Raw genomic sequence first — 21,832 nt, forward strand, 5'->3', positions numbered from 1 at the left:
ATGTGTTTTTGTAATATGCTGTTATAAATGTTTCGTTGTTTTGCACAAGGTTTAGTAAATTTGTCACTATAACCTTTGGGTTATTTCTTATACACTGCCACGCAGTATATAAGAAATAACCCAAAGGTTATAGTGACCCGAAGATTATAGTGGCAAAATAGGATCTTCCCCTGGTAAGGCGGTGTGTCTGATTGGGTGCCTGTAGGGGGGGGGGGGGGGAAGGTCCGGGGTGGGGTATGCTCTGTCTGTGGGGGGACAGCCTTGTCTAGGGTGGTAGGCACAATGGAGCACCCTCGCAGCACTAGTGCCGATACTTCATAAAGTTTTATCACAAGGAAGTTGATTAGTCCATAAATAAATATAAACTCCAACCTGCATCCAAGTCTCTGATTGCATTATAGAGCTCAGTGGGGTTTTTTTGCATACGCATTGTCTAAGCATTTGTTGTTAGGCTATACGATCTCCGATGTTTTCAGTGCCGGATAATACAGAGTGCCCTTATGGCAGAGCAGACTGCATTTTTCAATTCTGGAAACCATTATTTTAAATGTGGATTTAGTAGCCGGGGTCGTAAAGGAAACGGCATGCACGTAATACTTGTATGAAAATGCAAATGTTCAAAGGAAGCTTTAAAATGCACCCCGTAAGCACAAACTTATAAAACACTTTTGAAATGGAATGATTTGCAGAGAGCGGTGACAAACCTATAAAAAAACAAAATTAAATGCAATCGTATAAAAACAGAATTAAATGAAGGGTTTTATTTAGTTGCTCAAATCCACCAGACTCATCGAAAAGCATCAGTTTTGCAATGGGGAGAGGGCCATCACCTTTCTAGGACACTGATACAAATTGCTGATTTTTAAAACACATCACAGAGAGCCCGTGGCGCAGAACGGTAAAGCTGCACTACCTGCAGTCCTAAGCTCTGCTCTTGACCTGAGTTCAATCCCAGGAGAAGCTGGGTTCAGATAGCCGGCTTGAGGTTGACTCAGCCGTCCATCCTTCCGAGGTCGGTAAAATGAGCACCCAGTTTGCTGGGAGGAAAGTGTAGATGACTGGGGAAGGAAATGGCAAACCACCCTGTAAAGTCTGCCATGAAAACGTTGTGAAAAGCAACGTCACCCCAGTGTTCAAAACGACTGGTGCTTGCACAAGGGACTACCTTTTTTTACCTTTGAAACACATCACATAAAAGTGAAAGAAGAAGATGATATTGGATTTATATCCTACCCTCCACCCTGAATCTGAATCTCAGAGCAGCTCACAATCTCCTTTATCTTCATCCCCCACAACAGACACCTTGCGAGGTGGGTGGGGTTGAGAGGACTCTCCCAGCAGCTGCCCTTTCAAGGACAACCTCTGCCAGTGTTATGGCTGACCCAAGGCCATTCCAGCAGCTCCAAGTGGAGGAGTGGGGAATCAAACCCGGTTCTCCCAGAAAAAAGTCCACACACTTAACCACTACACTAAGAAAGAAAACTCTCTCTTCTTAGATACAAGAAACAATAAAAAAGAGGGGGGCAACTTTAATTTTCCTGTGAAAACATCACAGTGATCAGTGATCAACATGGAAGATGAGGAGGTTGGATTTATACCCCACCCTTCACTCTGAGTCTCAGAGCGACTTGCAATCTCCTTTCCCTTCCCCTCCCCACAACAGACACCCTACGAGGTAAATGGGCCTGTGAGAGCTCTAGGAGAACTGCTCTCGCAAGAACAACATCTCAGAGAATTGTGACAGACCCAATGTCACAGCAGCAGGTGCATGTGGAGGAGTGAGGAATCAAGCCCCGTTCTCCCAGATCAGAGTCTGTGCTCCTAACCACTACACCAGACTGACTCTCAAAATGCAACTCTCAGCACACATTAGCTCAAAGTAAGCCCCATGCTTGGCACAGTGGTGTATGTACAGGGTGCGCCTCTCACCAACCTACATTTACAGTTAACCTGGATTGCACTTTTACATTCTGGCAAGCCCAGCAGTAACTAAGTCTAACAAAACCAGAGCCGTTATTCCTACAGATGCTACTGTTGCTTCTCTTTTGAAAAATCAATAGTGTTTTAGATGTTCCTCTGTCTCTTGCAAAATCAATGGCCAAGTTGCAAAATATTTCTTGTCATCATAAACCTCTGAGGAGGTAACAGAAGAGAATACGAATTATGGTGCTTCTCAGTTCTAGACTCCCCAGACAAAAGGAAATAGTTCACCTTTAGGGCATGTACTTGGTTTGCAACACAATCAGTTGCCCATTTTCTGTACAGGTGTTCTGAATCTCACCTAACCTCTGAAATGCAGATGTGAGAGATCAAACAAGAGGGATTTAGTTATATATGCTGTGATAGTAAGGGCTGCATGTTTTTTGCCCCCCGAGAGTCAGTATGGTGTCATAGTTTAGAGCTGGTTCCAATCGGGAGAACCAGGTTTGATTCCCACTCCTCCTCCACATGTAAGGTAACCTTGGGCCAGTCAACGGTTCTTTCAAAACTCTCTCAGCCCCACCTACATCACAGGGTGCCTATTGTGGGGAGAGGAAAGGAAGGCGATTGCCAGCTGTTTTGAGATTCCCTAGGGTAGAGAAAAGTGTGATGTGAAAAACAACACTTCTGATAGAAGGAGAAAAATGGAAAACAGAACAGAGGATCTGACCTGTACAACCTGCTGGGGAGCTCTGTTTTACTTTTAATGATCAAACAATGTTTTTTTTAAAAAATGTTGCATTTGAAATACTCAAGGCAGCTCAGAGCCAGTTTGATGTACTGGTTAAGTGTGCAGATTCTTATCTAAGAGAACCGGGTTCCCCACTCTTCCACTTGCAGCTGCTGGAATGGCTTTGGGCCAGCCATAGCTCTTGCAGAGTTGTCCTTGAAAGGGCAGCTTCTGGGAGAGCCCTCTAAGCCCCACCTACCTCGCAGGGTGTTTGTTGTGGGGGACGAAGGCAAAAGAGATTGTGAGCTGCTCTGAGATTCCTCTGAGACTCAGAGTAGAGGGTGGAATATAAATCCAACATCATCACCACCACCACCATCATCACCACCATTACCATCACCATCTTCTTCTTCTTCTTCTGGTAGAAAATGTCCTCAAGTTGAATCTGACTTATGGTGACCTCGGAGGGTTTTCAAGGCCAAAGGATGTTCAGAGGTGGTTTGCAATTGCCTGCCTTATGGCAATCCCATATAGTTTTCAGGGCAAGGGACATTCAGAGGTAGTTTGCCATTGCCTGCCTCTGTGTCATGACACTGGACTTCCTTGGTAGTCTCCCATCGTAATACTAACCAGGGCTGACCCCACCTAGCTTCTAAGTTCTGATAAGATCAGGCTAGCTCAGGGTGCTATAGAAATGATAACCATAAAAACACAGCCAACTAGTCTTCACTACACCTCCTTGGAAGGCGAGGCAGGATTTGTCACAGGCCTAAGCACCCCCAAGTCTTTACAATGGGGTTTGTGCAAAAGAATGGTGGCTCAGTGGTAGAGCATCTGCTTGGTAAGCAGAAGGTCCCAGGTTCAATCCCTGGCATCTCCAACTAAAAAGAGTCCAGGCAAATAGGCGTGAAAAACCTCAGTTTGAAACCCTGGACAGCCGCTGCCAGTCTAAGTAGACAATACTGACTTTGATGGACCCAAGGTCTGATTCAGTATAAGGCAGCTTCATATGTTCATATAATTTCCCTGTGGATTGCATCTTCCATATTATTAGCAAGGTGTGAGTATATACCATGCAAATTTCCTCCTTGGAAATCAAGAATTATTTCTAATGGTGCATTTATCCATCTGCTGCTATCCTCCTCATGGAGCACTGTACCCAGAGGTGTATCAGAGCATTTATACATTTGACATTATATATTATATGATTATAATATGATGGAAGGCTTAAAGATAGCGGCTAAACGTAAAAACTGTGTCGTAATAGGTGATTTTAACTACCCACAGATTGATTGGGTCAATATGTGTTCTGGTTGAGAGAAAGAGATTGAGTTTCTTGATGCTCTCAATGACTGTGCTATGGAGCAGATGGTCTCAGAACCTACCAGGGGTGGAGTGATCCTGGATTTGGTCCTAAGTAATGCCCAAGACTTGGTGAGAGATGTAAAAGTGATTGCGCTGCTTGGGAGCAGTGACCATAATGTTATTGATTTCACCGTTTGTATAAATAGGGAGTTGTCCAAAAAGACCGCCACAACCATGTTTAACTTTAAAAGGGGTAAATACACTGGGATGAGGAGGCATGTGAGGAGGAAACTGAAAGGAAAGGTACATATGGTCAAAACCCTTGGGGAAGCTTGGACGCTATTTAAAACTATAATCCTAGAAGCTCAGATAAAATACATACCACAAGTTAGGAAAGGCACAAACAGGCATAAGAAAAGGCCTGCGTGGTTAACAAACAAAGTAATGGAAGCTGTAAAAGGTAAGAAGGACTCCTTTAAGCGGTGGAAAACCAGTCCAAGTGAGATTAGTAAAAGGGAACACAGGCTGTGGCAAATCAAATGCAAGACTGTGATCAGGCAGGCAAAAAGGGACTATGAGGAGCATATTGCAAAAAACATAAAGACCAACAATAAAAATTTCTTCAAATATATTAGAAGTAGGAAACCAGCCAGGGAGGCAGTGGGGCCCTTGGATGACCATGGGGTAAAAGGATTACTGAAGGAGGATAGGGAAATGGCTGAGAAGCTAAATGAATTTTTTGCCTCCGTCTTCACTGTGGAAGATGAGAACTTTTTGCCCGCCCCAGAACCACTAATTTTGGAAGGGGTGTTGAAAGACCTGAGTCAGATTGAGGTGACAAAAGAGGAGGTCCTACAACTGATAGACAAATTAAAAACTAATAAGTCACCGGGTCCGGATGGCATACATCCGAGAGTTCTGAAAGAACTCAAAGTTGAACTTGTGGATCTTCTAACAAAAATCTGTAATCTTTCATTGAAATCTGCCTCCGTTCCTGAGGACTGGAAGGTAGCAAATGTCACCCCCATCTTTAAAAAGGGTTCCAGAGGAGATCCGGGAAATTACAGGCCAGTCAGTCTGACTTCAATACCGGGAAAGTTGGTAGAAACCATTATCAAGGACAGAATGAGTAGGCACATTGATGAACACGGGTTATTGAGGAAGACTCAGCATGGGTTCTGCAAGGGAAGATCTTGCCTCACTAACCTGTTACATTTCTTTGAGGGGGTGAACAAACATGTGGACAAAGGCGACCCGATAGATGTTGTTTACCTTGACTTCCAGAAAGCTTTTGATAAAGTTCCTCATCAAAGGCTCCTTAGAAAACTTGAGAGTCATGGAGTAAAAGGACAGGTCCTCTTGTGGATCAAAAACTGGCTTAGTAATAGGAAGCAGAGAGTCAGTATAAATGGGCAGTCTTCGCAGTGGAGGACGGTAAGCAGTGGGGTGCCACAGGGCTCGGTACTGGGTCCCATGCTCTTTAACTTGTTCATAAATGATTTAGAGTTGGGAGTGAGCAGTGAAGTGGCCAAGTTTGCAGATGACACTAAATTGTTCAGGGTGGTGAGAACCAGAGAGGATTGTGAGGAACTCCAAAGGGATCTGTTGAGGCTGGGTGAGTGGGCATCAACGTGGCAGATGCGGTTCAATGTGGCCAAGTGCAAAGTAATGCACATTGGGGCCAAGAATTCCAGCTACAAATACAAGTTGATGGGGTGTGAACTGGCAGAGACTGACCAAGAGAGAGATCTTGGGGTCGTGGTAGATAACTCACTGAAAATGTCAAGACAGTGTGCGTCTGCAATAAAAAAGGCCAACGCCATGCTGGGAATTATTAGGAAGGGAATTGAAAACAAATCAGCCAGTATCATAATGCCCCTGTATAAATCGATGGTGCGGTCTCATTTGGAGTACTGTGTGCAGTTCTGGTCGCCGCACCTCAAAAAGGATATTATAGCATTGGAGAAAGTCCAGAGAAGGGCAACTAGAATGATTAAAGGGCTGGAGCACTTTCCCTATGAAGAAAGGTTGAAACGCTTGGGACTCTTTAGCTTGGAGAAACGTCGACTGAGGGGTGACATGATAGAGGTTTACAAGATAATGCATGGGATGGAGAAAGTAGAGAAAGAAGTACTTTTCTCCCTTTCTCACAATACAAGAACTCGTGGGCATTCGATGAAATTGCTGAGCAGAAAGGTTAAAACGGATAAAAGGAAGTACTTCTTCACCCAAAGAGTGATTAACATGTAGAATTCACTGCCACAGGAGGTGGTGGCGGCCACAAGTATAGCCACCTTCAAGAGGGGTTTAGATAAAAATATGGAGCACAGGTCCATCAGTGGCTATTAGCCACAGTGTATGTGTGTATATAAAATTTTTTGCCACTGTGTGACACAGAGTGTTGGACTTGATGGGCCGTTGGCCTGATCCAACATGGCTTCTCTTATGTTCTTATGACATCGTCAAAGCAAACTTATGGCAATTCCAGCAATGAGCTTTCAAGGTAAGTGAGAAATGAAAGTGGTTTGCTATTGCAGAGCCTTTCTTGGCGGTCTCCCATCCAAGTACTGGCCCTGTGTAGCTTTCAAGATCTGAAAGGATCAGTCTACCACGCCATCTTCCCTCCTATTGCCGCACTGTGTGTGTGTTAAGTGCCATCAAGCCTCTTCCAATCCACGGCGATCTAATGAATTAACATCTTCTAAAGCATCCAATTGGAAACAGTCTTGCATACTGATTGTTGTGGCTTCCTTGACTGGGTCAATCATCCCATGTTGGGTCTTCCTCTTTTCCTGCTGCCTTCAACTCTCCCTAGCATTATTGTCTTTTCTAGTGAATCTTGTCTTCTCATAATGTGACCAGGGACGGCTCACTCACTAGGCAAACTAGGCAGTTGCCTAGGGCGCCAGGAAGGGGGAGTGCTGAATTGGGCTCCCCCCTCCCACTGCCCAAGACAACCACCTAGTTTACCTGCCTACCTGCCTTCCCACCACTGTCGCCAGCCCTTGCCCTTCCCTTCTGCCATTCTTCTCCACCCCAGCTCGCCACGATGATGCTGGGCTCTACCGGTGAGGCAGCTGCATGTTTTTTGAAGGCAGCATGGGAGAAGGCTTCTCCCCCCTCTTTTCTAGAACTGGAAGTGAGGAGAAGCAAAGCCTCCAGCAACCTGCCTTCAAAAAAATGCATGACTGCCTCGTTGGTAGGGCCAAGCATCATCATGGTGAGCTGGGGTGGGAAAGAGCGGTGGAAGGAAAGGGAAGGGTGGGGGCTGGTGGCGGCAGCATTGGTGTGGAGGGAAGGCAGGCAGTCAGGGTCCAGAGTCATCATGGCAAGCAGGGAGGAGGAGGGTGGCGGTGGCATCTGGTGCCAGGGGAGGGAGTGCATGCGCATGCGCGAGAGAGACCGAGTGCGGTGGGGGTGGGCACCGGGCAGGGAGCCTGCCTGGGGTGCCGTGTGCCCCAGGGCCAGCACTGAATGTGACCACAAGTATGACAGCCTCAGTTTAGCCATTTTAAGCTTCTAGGGAGGGTTCAGGCTTGAGTTCATCTAGAAGCCACTCATTAGTCTTTTTGGCTGTCCACAGTATCTGAAAAAACTCCTCCATCATTTGAAACGAATCAGCTTTCTTCCCATCAAGCTTTCTTCATTGCCCAGCTTTCACGCCAATAACACCTGTGGCAGGGATTAACTTGATACTGGTTTCCAGGCTTTATATCCTCGGACCTCTTATTTTGCCCCACGTTTCCACCAAGTGGTTCATGGTTCTTCACTCCTCCTTATCCTCATGGCATCTCTGTGAAATATACACGTTGAATAACTGGCCCAAGATCATCTTGGGGCTACCATATGGTGACACCCTCCGCTAGCCTGGAAAACTCTACCCTCAAGAAGTTTCACACAAGAGGCTGGGATGTTTCTCAACCTGTAGAATTTCACGGGTGAAACACCATCTTCTATACTTGGAACACCCCTTTTCTATCACCAAAGATCCTCATATAAGCACACCTCCTCCCATCACACATCCCTGAAAGCTCCTCCTACACATGGTGTAGGCTGTATTCATATATTCTGCATGAATTCTGCAACACCCCATGTAGCACGGTGGATAGAATGCTGGACCGAGGCTGGCTAGACCTGAGTTCAACTCTCCTTCCCAGCCATGAAGCTCACTGAATGAATTTGGACCAGTCACTCGTCTAATGTATCTACCAGGATCAATGTTCCCTCTAAGCTGCAGAGTCTTGTGAGCAAAAATTCTACTTTGTGAGATACTGGCATCAAAGCTATGAGCTACTGGCATTAAAGTTGTGAGCTACTGCATAGATTAATAATAATAATAATAAATTTTATTTGTATCCCGCCCTCCCTGCCTAGGCGGCTCAGATTAGTGTGCTCTGGGGTCATCCTTCCTGAGCTAAGACAAAAATGCGTGAGCTGGAGGCTAAAAATCTGTGAGCTAGCTCACGCTAACTCAGTTTAGAAGGAACACTGACCAGGATTATCCATGAGGATAAAATAGAGAACCATGAACTTCGTGGGAGGAAGGCTGGGATAAAACTGGGCAGGAATTCCCTGCTGTATGGTGCATGTTGGAAAACTGGCATCCAGAGAAATCCCTTAACAGGACCTGTGGCATAACAGCTCTTATGTATTTATTTTATTCACTTATGAGATTTTTAGCCCGCCCTCCCCTGCATAGCAAGGCTCAGCGCCAGTGACAACAGACTAAAAACAAAATCATAAATCGAAACAGATTCCACTGCAGTTTCCATCTTCCACTAAGCAAAAGCCCTTCCTTCGACTCAAACACATTCAGCAATTCATACTGTCTAGACAAAACTGATATTTTGGCGTCTGTGCATACCTGCGTATATATTCACAATAATCTGACATTTTGGTGTCTGTCTGTGCATAATGCATGCATGTCACAAGAATCTAATACTCCTCACTCCCTGGTGAGACCGAGTGTTCAGTCAGATGAGATGAGCATCACACATCTCATTAGGACCATAAAAAGCAAACTACATGTTCCTGCAGCCTCAATTTACCTCGGGGCTTTGAGGAGAAGGAACAGTGCTTTAAACCCTTCAGCCTCTGCCCGGTTTTACTATTTGAAACTGACTCCTCTGCTCTGTTATTTGCAATTTAAAAGAGGGGGGAAAGATGTGTTCTTTAAAAGCAGACATTTCCCCCTTTAAAATGCCAACGGCAGAGGTTGAAAAGTAACACCATCTCTCTCCCTTCCCTGCGCAGCACAGAGTCAAATGGATCTTGCAGGATCCTATAAGTTGAATTTTCTGGGTAGAATAAGATAGGTGATCTTCATCTAATTTGAAGTCCTTAGTGTCTTGAGACCCAGGGGTGGGGATGAGCCCTTAAAGACGCTACTGCGTATGTGAGTATTCAATAGATCAAAGGTGGGCAAATTTGCTTAATGTAAGAGCCACATAGAATGAAGGTCAAATGTTTGAGAGCTGCAATATATGAACATCAGATGTTTGCGAGAAGGAAGGAAGGAGGGAAGGAAGGAAGGAAGGAAGATGATAGATGACAGACAGACAGATAAACAGATGGAAGAGAGGAGGGAGGAAGAGGGGGAAAGAAAGTAACTTTAAATGCATTCTCCCAACTGCTGGCTGGAAAACTGATCTAAAAATGCCTTCTCCAAGCTGGCCAACCAAATGGTGGGGGCTTCAAGAGCTGCGCAATACATGTGAAAGAGCCACATGTGGCTCCCGAGCCACAGTTTGGCCACCCCTGCAATAGATTCTTTATTCAATATAATCCAGTTCCAAAAATCATTATTGGCATAACTTCTTTATTCAATATAATCCTTTATATATCCCTAAAGCAGAAAGCAGGCACGAGTCTTTTCCCAGGGAAAGGCACCCAGAAGAGGGATACATGGAGAACATGGCTCCAATGTATAAAATGAGGCAAAAGGGAGCCACACCAAAGCAAAATGAAGATCATAGAATCATAGAGTTGGAAGGGACCTCCAGGGTCATCTAGTCCAAACGCCTACGCAATGCATGTAATTCACAAATACCTCCCCCTAAATTTGCAGAATCTTCATTGCTGTCAGATGGCCATCTAGCCTCTGTTGAAAAACCACCAAGGAAGGAGAGCCCACCACCTCCCAAGGAAGCCAACTGGTGCAGAGAGAAATGAATCTTTAACAATTATAGTCCCTTATGTGTTTCGCATGCAACTTCATGAGGGTGAATATTTCAGATTCTTTTTCGTTTCATTCCTACACATACACTAGAACAAAATCAGCTGCCTTTGTTCTAATGTATGTATGGAAACAGAACCAAAAAGAATCTGAAACATTTCCCCTGATGAAGTTGCATGAAAAACACATAAGGGGCTATAATTATTAGATTTATTTCTCTCTGTACCTTTTTGTTTCTTCATCTTCTAATGTATAAAGCTGCTAGAGATTACCCAAACTTGGATTATCTCAAGAAGCCATTGGTGCTGCACCTAGAGAAAGACAATTGGAAGGATCTGGACAAAGAAGGTACAATGTGAATATTTGAGAAATAAGTGACATTTCCCTATATTTGAAGACAGCTAAACTTCCTTAGGAAATCTCACCCCCTTCCTGCTCAGATAAACAAATTAGATTCTACGTCTGCCGCACAGCGACCAATGAAAACTGGCGGAATGTCGGGGTTTTGCATCTAGAGATGGACATGTATATCTTGCTGAGTGAAGCTGTGGAGAAGTGCACCTTGAAGCTGAAGGGAAAGAAAACTCCGTTTGTAACAAAAGTTCCCAAATAAAACAGTCCAAAAGTTCCATGGAAAAGAAGCATTATAATCTCTACCTCACTTTCTTACGTTCAGACCTTATATGAAAGTCAACTCCTTCTTTGTTTAACCATGTGAGCTGCTTGTCTCAGAGAAACTGACAGTGAACAATTTAGGTCCCCGAATGAGGGGGTTCTTAATCCAATAGTCACACTAAGGTGGGGAAAAATTTCTGACAAGTTTATTAAGCCTTAGTCAAAGAATCCTTCCTAACTACAAACGTTATGAAGCATTCTTCTGAGCTCCTTCTCCATAATACCTTACATTTATACTCTAGTTAATGCCATCTTTACATCACCTTCATCCCCACCAGTTACATAGCATGGCAACCTAATACATCCAGTCATCTGCAGAAGTTTATTAGAGTTGCTAGAAGTGTACAGTAGAAGAAGAAGAAGAAGATATTGGATTTATATCCCGCCCTCCACTCCGAAGAGTCTCAGAGCGGCTCACAATCTCCTTTACCTTCCTCCCCCACAACAGACACCCTGTGAGGTGGGTGGGGCTAAGAGAGCTCTTACAGCAGCTGCCCTTTCAAGGACAACTTCTGCCAGGGCTATGGCTGACCCACGGCCATTCCAGCAGGTGCAAGTGGAGGAGTGGGGAATCAAACCCGGTTCTCCCAGATAAGAGTCCACACACCTAACCACTATACCAAACTGGTTCTCTAAGAATATTCTCATCTAAGAATATTTTCCTACATTCTTGGAGTCTTATCTACTGATAAGCAGCTGTTCTTAGCCAGCTGAAATGGCTTCTGAAGCTTCCAGTTATTCCCCCAGCTCCTGGCACAAGAGTTCACTGCCATGCGAAGGACTATTTCCCTTCAACACATACACAAGATCTAGGTCTATATGTATTTTTGGATATGAAGAAGGGGTGGCGGTATGTGAATGGAACAGTGCTTGAGAGCCAGTTTGGTGTAGTGGTTAAGTGTGTGGACTCTTATCTGGGAGAACCAGGTTCGATTCCCCACTCCTCCACTTGCAGCTGCTGGAATGGCCTTGGGTCAGCCATACCGCTCCCAGATCTGAAAGGGCAGCTTCTGGGAGAGCTCTCAGTCCCACCTACCCCGCAGGGTGTTTGTTGTGTGGGAGGAAGAGAAAGGAGATTCCTAACTGCTCTGAGATTCAGAGTGAAGGGCAGGATATAACCAATATCATCATCATCCCAATCAGGACTGGATCTACATGTTTTTGAGGGGGGGGCAGAATTAAAAAATGGTGCCCCCCTTATGGGCCATTCTATCTTACGGTCCCATAGAGTACAATGGACTTCATACCCAATTTGGCGCCCCCCCTCCCGTCGGCACCCGGGGCAAGCACCCCCCTCTGCCCCCCCCTAGATCCGGTCCTGGCCCCAATAACTCTGTGAAGTGTCTGAGTGAGGGCCAGTTATTAAAGGAGGGGGCTACTCTGCCTGCTGCTGTCTCTTTGAGTGGGAGAGGGGACCTGGGATGTGAAATGATCACAGCTCTCTAGATGCTAAGAGACTAGAAAGGTAGAGACATGTGACAACCTGAACTACTTGTAACCAATACTCCCTCTAAGCTGTAGAGTCTTATGAGCAAAAATTCTATTTCATGAGCTACTGGCATTAAAGTTGTGAGCTACTGCATAAATTAGTTTGCTCTGGGGGCATCCTTCCTGAGTGAAGACTAAAATGTGTGAGCTGGAGGCTAAAAACTGTGAGCTAGCTCACACAAACTGCTTGTAACCCTGAACTGAAGAGAGAGAGGAGAGAGAGAGAGAGAGAGATTGTAGTGGGTGGTAGGTCCTCTGTATGAATGAGAAAGCCGTGTCACACAGCCCAAACCTTTTCAGGATATCCCGTCCCCCTTCCCACTCAAGAGCATGTCAATCAATGCATGTTCCCCCCCAAGCAGTGATATGCACTACTGTCAACATAACAGAAAAAAATAATAATAATTGATTTCAGAAGGGAGCTAAGCATCCTGAAGTGCGGAGTTAAATGTACTGCCCTGGCCGTAAGGGAGCTCTCCTACTGTCCAAAGGGTAGATCCATTTCTAGGAAGGAGCTATTAAAACATCTGTGAGTGCTCCTCAAGAACCAAGTACTCAGAGATGGAAGAGAAAATGATATGCAAAATGCATATTCTTTGCCCAGAACACAGACTGTAGACTTTGGGGGAGGAGGGGAAGCCTCCCAGACTGCTGAGCAGAAAAAGAATGACTGTACTTGAAAGTATTCTGGTCCTTTTCTTCTCCCTAGACATACTGCTTTGATTACATTTTCCTATTAATTTGTGGGCATGTGATCCTCGGCGTAGAGCTGTCAGCTATTGCGCACTCTGAGACCAGCAGTCGGATTCTTTCGCAGCAAAGATTAAAGTACAAGAATGCAAACAATGAACAAACATCTGAGTAGTAAAGAAAAGCAAGGTCAGTGCTAATAAAAACATACTTTCACATCTGTTCCATCCATTCACATTCTACACCCCCCCCTCGCCCATGTTATCCGCGTATAAGAATGCACTGATGAAATACTGCCAAGATTATTTATGAGAACAGTGGGGCTTGCTGGACTGGACCAAAGCCATCCAGCATCCTATTTCACACAGGTGCCAGCCAGGTGCCCCCAATAGGTTTACAAGATGGGCATAAAGGCCAAAGTTTCCCCATTATTGCTCCTCAGCACTGGAACTCAAAGAGGTTTGCCAGACCCCAGGTTTTGGCAGGGGTTTTTTGGCCCATTGTCAATTAGCTGGCCAGTGGGTGAAACCCCACCTCCAAATAGTGACATATCCACATGATGTGCCCAATGACATCACCAGCTAATGTCATCACACTGGGGACATCAGCCCCCTCCTGGTGAATCAATTGCTGGAGGAGGTTAGGGCCTTGCGGGACCTTGCTCAGTTCCCCAAGGTCTGTAAGACTGCTCTCTTCCAGCAAGCTTTCAGTCGACTGTAGGAGAATTCTGGGACAGCTGTCGTCTGAGAATATGAGTAACATCTGATCTGTTAGCACCAATTGTAGATTGTTTTAACTTGTACTGTTTAATGGTTTTATTGATTTTATGACTGCAATCATAGTTTACTATGATTTGATGTAAGCTGCCCTGAGCTCGCTTCGATGGGGAGGGCGGGGTATAAATAGAATTAAACATAAAACATAAACATCACACAGCAACGCTCTGGTTTTGGGCAAACTCTATGGTTCCGAAGTCAAAAATCCATAGAGTTTTAGCCCAAAACCAGAATGCTGCCTCTTATGTTGCTGATCCAATGTTGTCACTTCTGGGTGATGTCATCACATAAGGAACATTGCACACAACGCCCTGCCCGCCCCTGGAACACCCCCCAGATCCCCCCACCATGATGACGAGGGGACTTGGCAGCCCTAAATTCCAAGGTTATCTGATGAAGGAGCTTTGACTCTCAAAAGCTTGTACTCCCCCAATTTGTTGGTCTCTAAGGTGCTACTGGACTCAGGTATAATTGTTGTACTGCAGACAATACAGCTACTCTCTGAAACTATCTCCAGAGGGTTACGGTATCAGAACATGAAGGTTCTTAATTAATTAATTAATTAATTCAAATTTTAGCCCACCCTTCCCGTAGAACAGGCTCAGGGCGGGTTACGTCATAAAAAAAAAAATCAACAATTAAAAAACAATTTAAAATATATATAATCTAAAATTACATAGTGACAGTAGAGACTAAAATGGCAAATTCTGCCTCACAAACATGGCCTATTGTCCAGGTCCAACAGATCCTACAGCACTGGAATGGAATGAAGGGGGGAGGCTGGTAACAAGTGACATCCATTGCCTTAGCTGAAAGCCTGGTGAAAGAGCTCTGTTTTACAGGCCCTGTGGAACTGAAGCAGATTCCGCAAGGCCCGGCTCTCCAGGGGGAGCTCATTCCACCAGGCACTTTTTAGTAATTTAGTATTTAGTAATTGTGGATAACAGACAATAGAGAGAGTTAAGAACATAAGAACATAAGAACATAAGAGAAGCCATGTTAGATCAGGCCAATGGCCCATCCAGTCCAACATTCTGTGTCACACAGCGGCCAAATATATATATATATACACACACACACACACACACACATACACACTGTGGCTAATAGCCACTGATGGACCTCTGCTCCATATTTTTATCTAACCCCCTCTTGAAGGTGGCCATGCTTGTGGCCGCCACCACCTCCTGTGGCAGTGAATTCCACGTTAAACACCCTTTGGGTGAAGAAGTACTTCCTTTTATCCGTTTTAACCTGTCTGCTCAGCAATTTCATCGAATGCCCACGAGTTCTCGTATTGTGAGAAAGGGAGAAAAGTACTTCTTTCTCTACTTTCTCCATCCCATGCATTATCTTGTAAACCTCTATCATGTCACCCCTCAGTCAACGTTTCTCCAAGCTAAAGAGCCCTAAGCGTTTCAACCTTTCTTCATAAGGAAGGTGTTCCAGCCCTTTAATCATTCTAGTTGCCCTTTTCTGAACTTTCTCCAATGCTATAATATCCTTTTTGAGGTGCGGCGACCAGAACTGCACACAGTACTCCAAATGAGACCGCACCATCGATTTATACAGGGGCATTATGATACTGGCTGATTTGTTTTCAATTCCCTTCCTAATAATTCCCAGCATGGCGTTGGCCTTTTTTATTGCAAACGCACACTGCCTTGACATTTTCAGTGAATTATCTACCACGACCCCAAGATCTCTCTCTTGGTCAGTCTCTGCCAGTTCACACCCCATCAACTTGTATTTGTAGCTGGGATTCTTGGCCCCAATGTGCAGTACTTTGCACTTGGCCACATTGAACCGCATCTGCCACGTTGACGCCCACTCACCCAGCCTCAACAGATCCCTTTGGAGTTCCTCACAATCCTCTCTGGTTCTCACCACCCTGAACAATTTAGTGTCATTCGCAAATTTGGCCACTTCACTGCTCACTCCCAACTCTAAATCATTTATGAACAAGTTAAAGAGCATGGGACCCAGTACCGAGCCCTGCGGCACCCCACTGCTTACCGTCCTCCACTGCGAAGACTGCCCATTTATACTCACTCTCTGCTTCCTATTACTCAGCCAGTTTTTGATCCACAAGAGGACCTGTCCTTTTACTCCATGACTCTCAAGCTTTCTAAGGAGCCTTTGATGAGGAACTTTATCAAAAACTTTCTGGAAGTCAAGGTAAACAACATCTATCGGGTCTCCTTTGTCCACAAGTTTGTTTACCCCCTCAAAGAAATGTAACAGGTTAGTGAGGCAAGATCTTCCCTTACAGAACCCATGCTGAGTCTTCCTCAATAACCTGTGTTCATCAATGTGCCTACTCATTCTGTCCTTGATAATGGTTTCTACCAACTTTCCCGGTATTGAAGTCAGACTGACTGGCCTGTAATTTCCTGGATCTCTTCTGGAACCCTTTTTAAAGATGGGGGTGACATTTGCTACCTTCCAGTCCTCAGGAACAGAGGCAGATTTCAATGAAAGATTACAGATTTTTGTTAGAAGATCCACAAGTTCAACTTTGAGTTCTTTCAGAACTCTCGGATGTATGCCATCCGGACCCGGTGACTTATTAGTTTTTAATTTGTCTATCAGTTGTAGGACCTCCTCTTTTGTCACCTCAATCTGACTCAGGTCTTTCAACACCCCTTCCAATATTAGTGGTTCTGGGGCGGGCAAACACTTCTCATCTTCCACGGTGAAGACAGAGGCAAAAAATGCGTTCAGCTTCTCAGCCATTTCCCCATCCTCCTTCAGTAATCCTTTTACCCCATGGTCATCCAAGGGCCCCACTGCTTCCCTGGCTGGTTTCCTACTTCTAATATATTTGAAGAAATTTTTATTGTTGGTCTTTATGTTTTTTGCAATATGCTCCTCATAGTCCCTTTTTGCCTGCCTGATCACAGTCTTGCATTTGATTTGCCACTGCCTGTGTTCCCTTTTATTAATCTCACTTGGACTGGTTTTCCACCGCTTAAAGGAGTCCTTCTTACCTTTAACAGCTTCCATTACTTTGTTTGTTAACCATGCTGGCCTCTTCTTATACCTGTTTGTGCCTTTCCTAACTTGTGGTATGTATTTTATCTGAGCTTCTAGGATTATAGTTTTAAATAGTCTCCAAGCTTCCCCAAGGGTTTTGACCGTATTTACCTTTCCTTTCAGTTTCCTCCTCACATGTCTCCTCATCTCAGAGAATTTACCCCTTTTAAAGTTAAATGTGGTTGTGGCGGTCTTTTGGGCAACTCCCTATTTATACAAACGGTGAAATCAATAACATTATGGTCACTGTTCCCAAGCGGCGCAATCACTTTTACGTCTCCTCTGTTACTCCAGAGTTCTCCTCTGTTACTCCAAAAACCTATATTCCAGAGGAGGAGGAGGATATTGGATTTTTAGTCCACCCCTCATCTAGAGTCTCAAAATATCTTACAAACTCCTTGAACTTCCTTGTCCCCAGAACAGACACCTTGTGAGGTAGGTGGGGCTGAGATGGTTTCAAGAACTACTCTTGAGAGAACAGCTGTGAGGGAACTTGTGACTGACCTAAGGCCACATCAGCAGCTGCATGTGAAGAAGTGGGGGATCAAACCTAGATTAGAGTCTGTGCTTTTAACCACTACTCCAAACTGGCTCTTTACTGCCTTTCTTGTTTTCCCAGGCAAATGCTATCCAGACCAAACTTATTTCAATTTGTTAATTTCACTATTTTGCAATTGGATTTTGACTTTGTACTACTTTGCATACTTGACCACAGCTCACCAGCTGAATGTAACACTGCTCACTGTACCCCATTTCATTGTCTGATGAAGTGTGCATGCACACGAAAGCTTCCCTTCTGAATAAAACTTTGTTGATCTTAAAGGTGCTACCGGACTCCAACTTTATTCTATGGCTCTCTCCCTGGAAGTCCAGGGTTGGTACACAAAGGCAGGCAATGGCAAACTACCTCTGAAAACCATCTGGGGTCACCATTTGATGAGATCAGGTTAGTCTGAGCTATCCAGACCCTGGCATAGTGATGAAGGAAAAATGTTCCCTATTGCATTTTTATATTCCAGAAAGCCCTTTAAATTTCCTGATTTTTCTTTGTTTCGTAGGTTCGTTTGGTAGGCTGTGAGCAATATTCCCTCTAAGCTGCAGTCCTGTGAGCAAAAATTCTGCTTTATGAGCTACTGGCATTAAAGTTGTGAGCTATTTAATAAATTAGTATGCTCTGGGGTCATCCTTCCTGAGCTAAGACAAAAATGTGTGAGCTGGAGACTAAAAATCTGTACGCTAGCTCACACTAACGCAGCTTAGACGGAACACTGCTCTGCACTATATGTACTATATGCTTTTTTTCATATGCCCTTCATACAGGAACTATATGTGCAAAAGATACTTCTTGTTTCTTGACCCGCAAATAGCATGGCATTTTTTGGGGTGGTGGTGGTGGTGGTGGTGCAAAAGCACCAAACAAGTTGTGAAAATACAGAACCATGAGTTTGATTCAAACAAGAGTGCTCCAAACGGAAGCAGGAGTTTGAGTCATAATGACACAAGCGAGAGATTAAAAATCTTCAAAATCGGCAAGAACGTTCCAAACCTGATGAAGCAGGACACTTTCCACCCCTAAAATCAACACGTACCTGGCAAATTAATTTGCAGATTATGCCTGAAACGCTCTGGCAGTTACCTTGGATACAAGCAATTTCAAGTTCTTAGCCAACGGTGCTATTCCTCCAAAACCTTTTCTCCCCACCACCCCAATCTCTTTAATGAACAAAAAAAGAAAAAAAAAATAATAATTATGTTCGGCTGTCATTTAAAAAAAAAAAAAGCCTTAAACCCTTCTACTAAACATCAGACTCGAAGCGCGGAATCTAATTTTCTTGTTATGGTGTTTATCTTCAACAATTATTATTTTCACAAATGGCTTTTATGTTAAAATAACACTTAGTCCTGTCAAATTATCCCAGCATTAAAAAAAAGAGAGAAGGCAAATGCCTTATTCCATTGTTTACCACAAATTGATGTCATTGGTTCGCAGCACATACATAATTCAGTTTCTCCGAGGTTCATGAGTCACTGATGAATGTGTGAAATGGCTCTATTGAAGAATATGGAAAAAACTTCCACTGGTGCTTGACCAGCATTCAGGTCAATACCTGACACTACAGTAATGAACATAGTTCTATAGGCAAAGCAATGTTAAGGAGGAGTAGCTGGGTGTCCTTGCATAGACAGCTCCAAGAGGGGTACCCTTCTACCTTTGCGAGAACAGCCTCCATGTAGCTGCATTATGCTGAATCAAACTGTTCATCTATCAGGGTTGGTACTGTCTACTCAAACCAGATGCAGCTCCCCAGAATCTCAGGTAGAGGTCTTTCACACCAGCCAGTCTGGTGTAGTGGTTAACTGTGCGGACTCTTATCTGGGAGAACCGGGTTTGATTCCCCACTCCTCCACTTGCAGCAGCTGGAATGGCTTTGGGTCAGCCATAGCTCTTGCAGAGCAGTCCTTGAAAGGGCAGCTTCTGTGAGAGCTCTCTCAGCCCCACCTTCCTCACAGGGTGTCTGTTGTAGGGGAGGAAGGAAAAGAAGATTGTAGGCCGCTACAATCCTCCTGGAGTGAAGAGCAGGGTATAAATCCAATATATTCTTCTTCTTCTTCCCAGAATTCCCACAGTGAATTCGCCACTTGATATTCAGGCACACAGGACATCAGTCCCAATGTGATGACATCATTTCTGTGTGATGTCATTGTGTTGGGGATGTCCCCACCCTCTCCAGGAACACCTCCCAAAATCCCCCACTGGGGAGGAGGCAGGACCGGTAAACCTTATAAGGACATAACAGAAGCCATGTGGGATCAGGCCAATGGCCCATCCAGTCCAACACTCTGTGACACACAGTGGCCAAAACCCTAGTGTCATCAGGAGGTCCACCAGTGAGTCCAGAACCCCAGAAGCCCTCCCACGGTTGCCCCCCAAGCACATGTAAATAAATGTGCCATGAAGAGTAAAATCACTGCTTGCTCTGAAAACTGAATGTTGAATGTCAGTCTCACACCTTCCTCATATTCTTATCTTCCCTATTTTTCCTGTGTCTTCCTTTCCCCATTAGATCCCATGGTTCCCACCTGTTGTTTAGTCTGCCTGCACAAAAGTAACAATATTGTATCTAACATGGTAGCCTTGAGTGGTTTATGCTCTGCTCAAAGAATGCTTGGGAAAATATACTCATGTATCTTTCTATGTTGGGAAAGGGGACAAATGCATACTTTATAATATTGGAGGAAGATCGGGTCCCTCCAGATCTGACGTGGACAAGATGTCTGTACCTATTATCTTACAATAAAAGGAATTTAATAAAAAAATAAAAGACGTTTTATTTTGGGGAACCGGGGGGGGGTTGGGATTTGACAGCACCTTGAGTACAGAGCATCACTGCCCCAGGCAGAGTGTTCCTTTTATACTTTCTTGCTAATAGCCACTGATGGACCTCTGTTCCACATGTTTATCTAATCTCCTCTTGAAGCTGGCTATGGTTGTAGCTGCCACCACTACCTGTGGCAGTGAATTCCATGTTTTAATTACTCTTAGAGCGAAGAGGTATTTCCTTTTCAATTCCTACTTTTGCTCAGTCTTCTCTGAGCCTGCTCCGGTGGGGAGGGCAGGATATAAATAAAATTTTGTTGTTGTTGTTCTCTTCTGAGGGAAACAGTGCTCAACATGGCAAAAACAGAACATATAAGGAGGGTATGAAGTTCCAACCTAGGATCAGCATAGGGGTAGTACATAAACACCTAGTTTCTTTAAATAAAACTAAGTCCTCAGGCCCAGATGAATTGCATCCAAGGGTTCTAAAAGAGCTTGTGGATGTAATTTCTGAGCCTCTGGCTATTATTTTTGAGGAATTCTTGGAGAACAGGAGAGGTGCTGGAAGATTGGAGGTGGGCGAATGTTGTCCCCATCTTTAAGAAGGGGAAAAAAGATGATTTGGGTAACTACCGACCCATCAGATTGACGTCTATACCTGGAAAAGTTTTAGAACAAATCATCAGTCGGTCCTGGAACATTTAGAAAGAATGCATGTGATTACTAAGAGCCAGCACGGTTTTCTCAAGAACAAGTCATGTCAGACTAACCTGATCTCTTTTTTTGAGAAAGTGACTACCTTGCTGGATCAGGGGAATGCTGTAGACATTGTTTATCTTGACTTCAGTAAGGTTTTTGATGAAGTTCCACATACTATCCTTGTTGACAAGTTGGTAAAATGTGGTTTGGATCCTGTTACCATTAGGTGGATCTGTTACTGGTTGACAGATCGCACCCAAAGAGTGCTTGTGAATGGTTCCTCATCCTCTTGGAGAGGAGTGACAAGTGGAGTGCCTCAAGGATCTATCCTGGGAACTGTATAGTTCAACATCTTTATAAATGATTTGCATGAAGGAATAGAGGGAATGCTTATTAAATTTGCAGATGATACTAAATTGGGAGGGGTTGCAAACACAGAAGAAGACAGAAACAGGATACAGGATGACCTTGACAGGCTGGAAAACTGGGCTAAAATCAATAAAATGAATTTTAACAGGGATAAATGTAAAGTTCTGCATTTAGGTAGGAAAAATCCAATGCATGGTTATAGGATGGGGGATACTTGTCTTAGCAGTAGTATGTGCGAAAAGAATCTAGGGGTCTTAGTGGATCATACGCTGAACATGAGTCGACAGTGTGATGTGGTGGCTAAAAAGGTAAATGCACTTTGGGGCTGTATCAACAGAAGTATAGTGTCCAGATCACGTGATGTGATGGTATCGCTTTACTCTGCTCTGGTAAGACCTCATCTGGAGTATTGTGTTCAGTTTTGGACACCACATTTTAAGAAGGATATAGACAAGCTGGAACGGGTCCAGAGGAAGGTGACGAAGATGGTGAGGGGTCTGGAAACCAAGTCCTATGAGGAAACGCTGAAGGAGCTGGGCATGTTTAGCCTGGAGAGGAGGCGGCTGAGAGGTGATATGATCACCATTTTCAATTACTTGAAGGGCTGTCCTATAGAGGATGGTGTGGAATTGTTTTCTGTGGCCCCAAAA

The 21,832-nt window shown here is 44.4% G+C and overlaps 1 protein-coding gene across 1 annotated transcript in view; it reads right to left on the bottom strand.

The window, feature by feature from the left end:
• Positions 1-21,832, bottom strand: part of DCC (DCC netrin 1 receptor) — a gene marked incomplete at its 5' end in the record, with an annotated part of 1,016,990 nt that overhangs the window by 263,500 nt on the left and 731,658 nt on the right. The window lies entirely within an intron of this gene.

This window comes from Heteronotia binoei, chromosome 4 (assembly GCF_032191835.1).
Source record: "Heteronotia binoei isolate CCM8104 ecotype False Entrance Well chromosome 4, APGP_CSIRO_Hbin_v1, whole genome shotgun sequence".
NCBI lineage: Eukaryota > Metazoa > Chordata > Lepidosauria > Squamata > Gekkonidae > Heteronotia > Heteronotia binoei.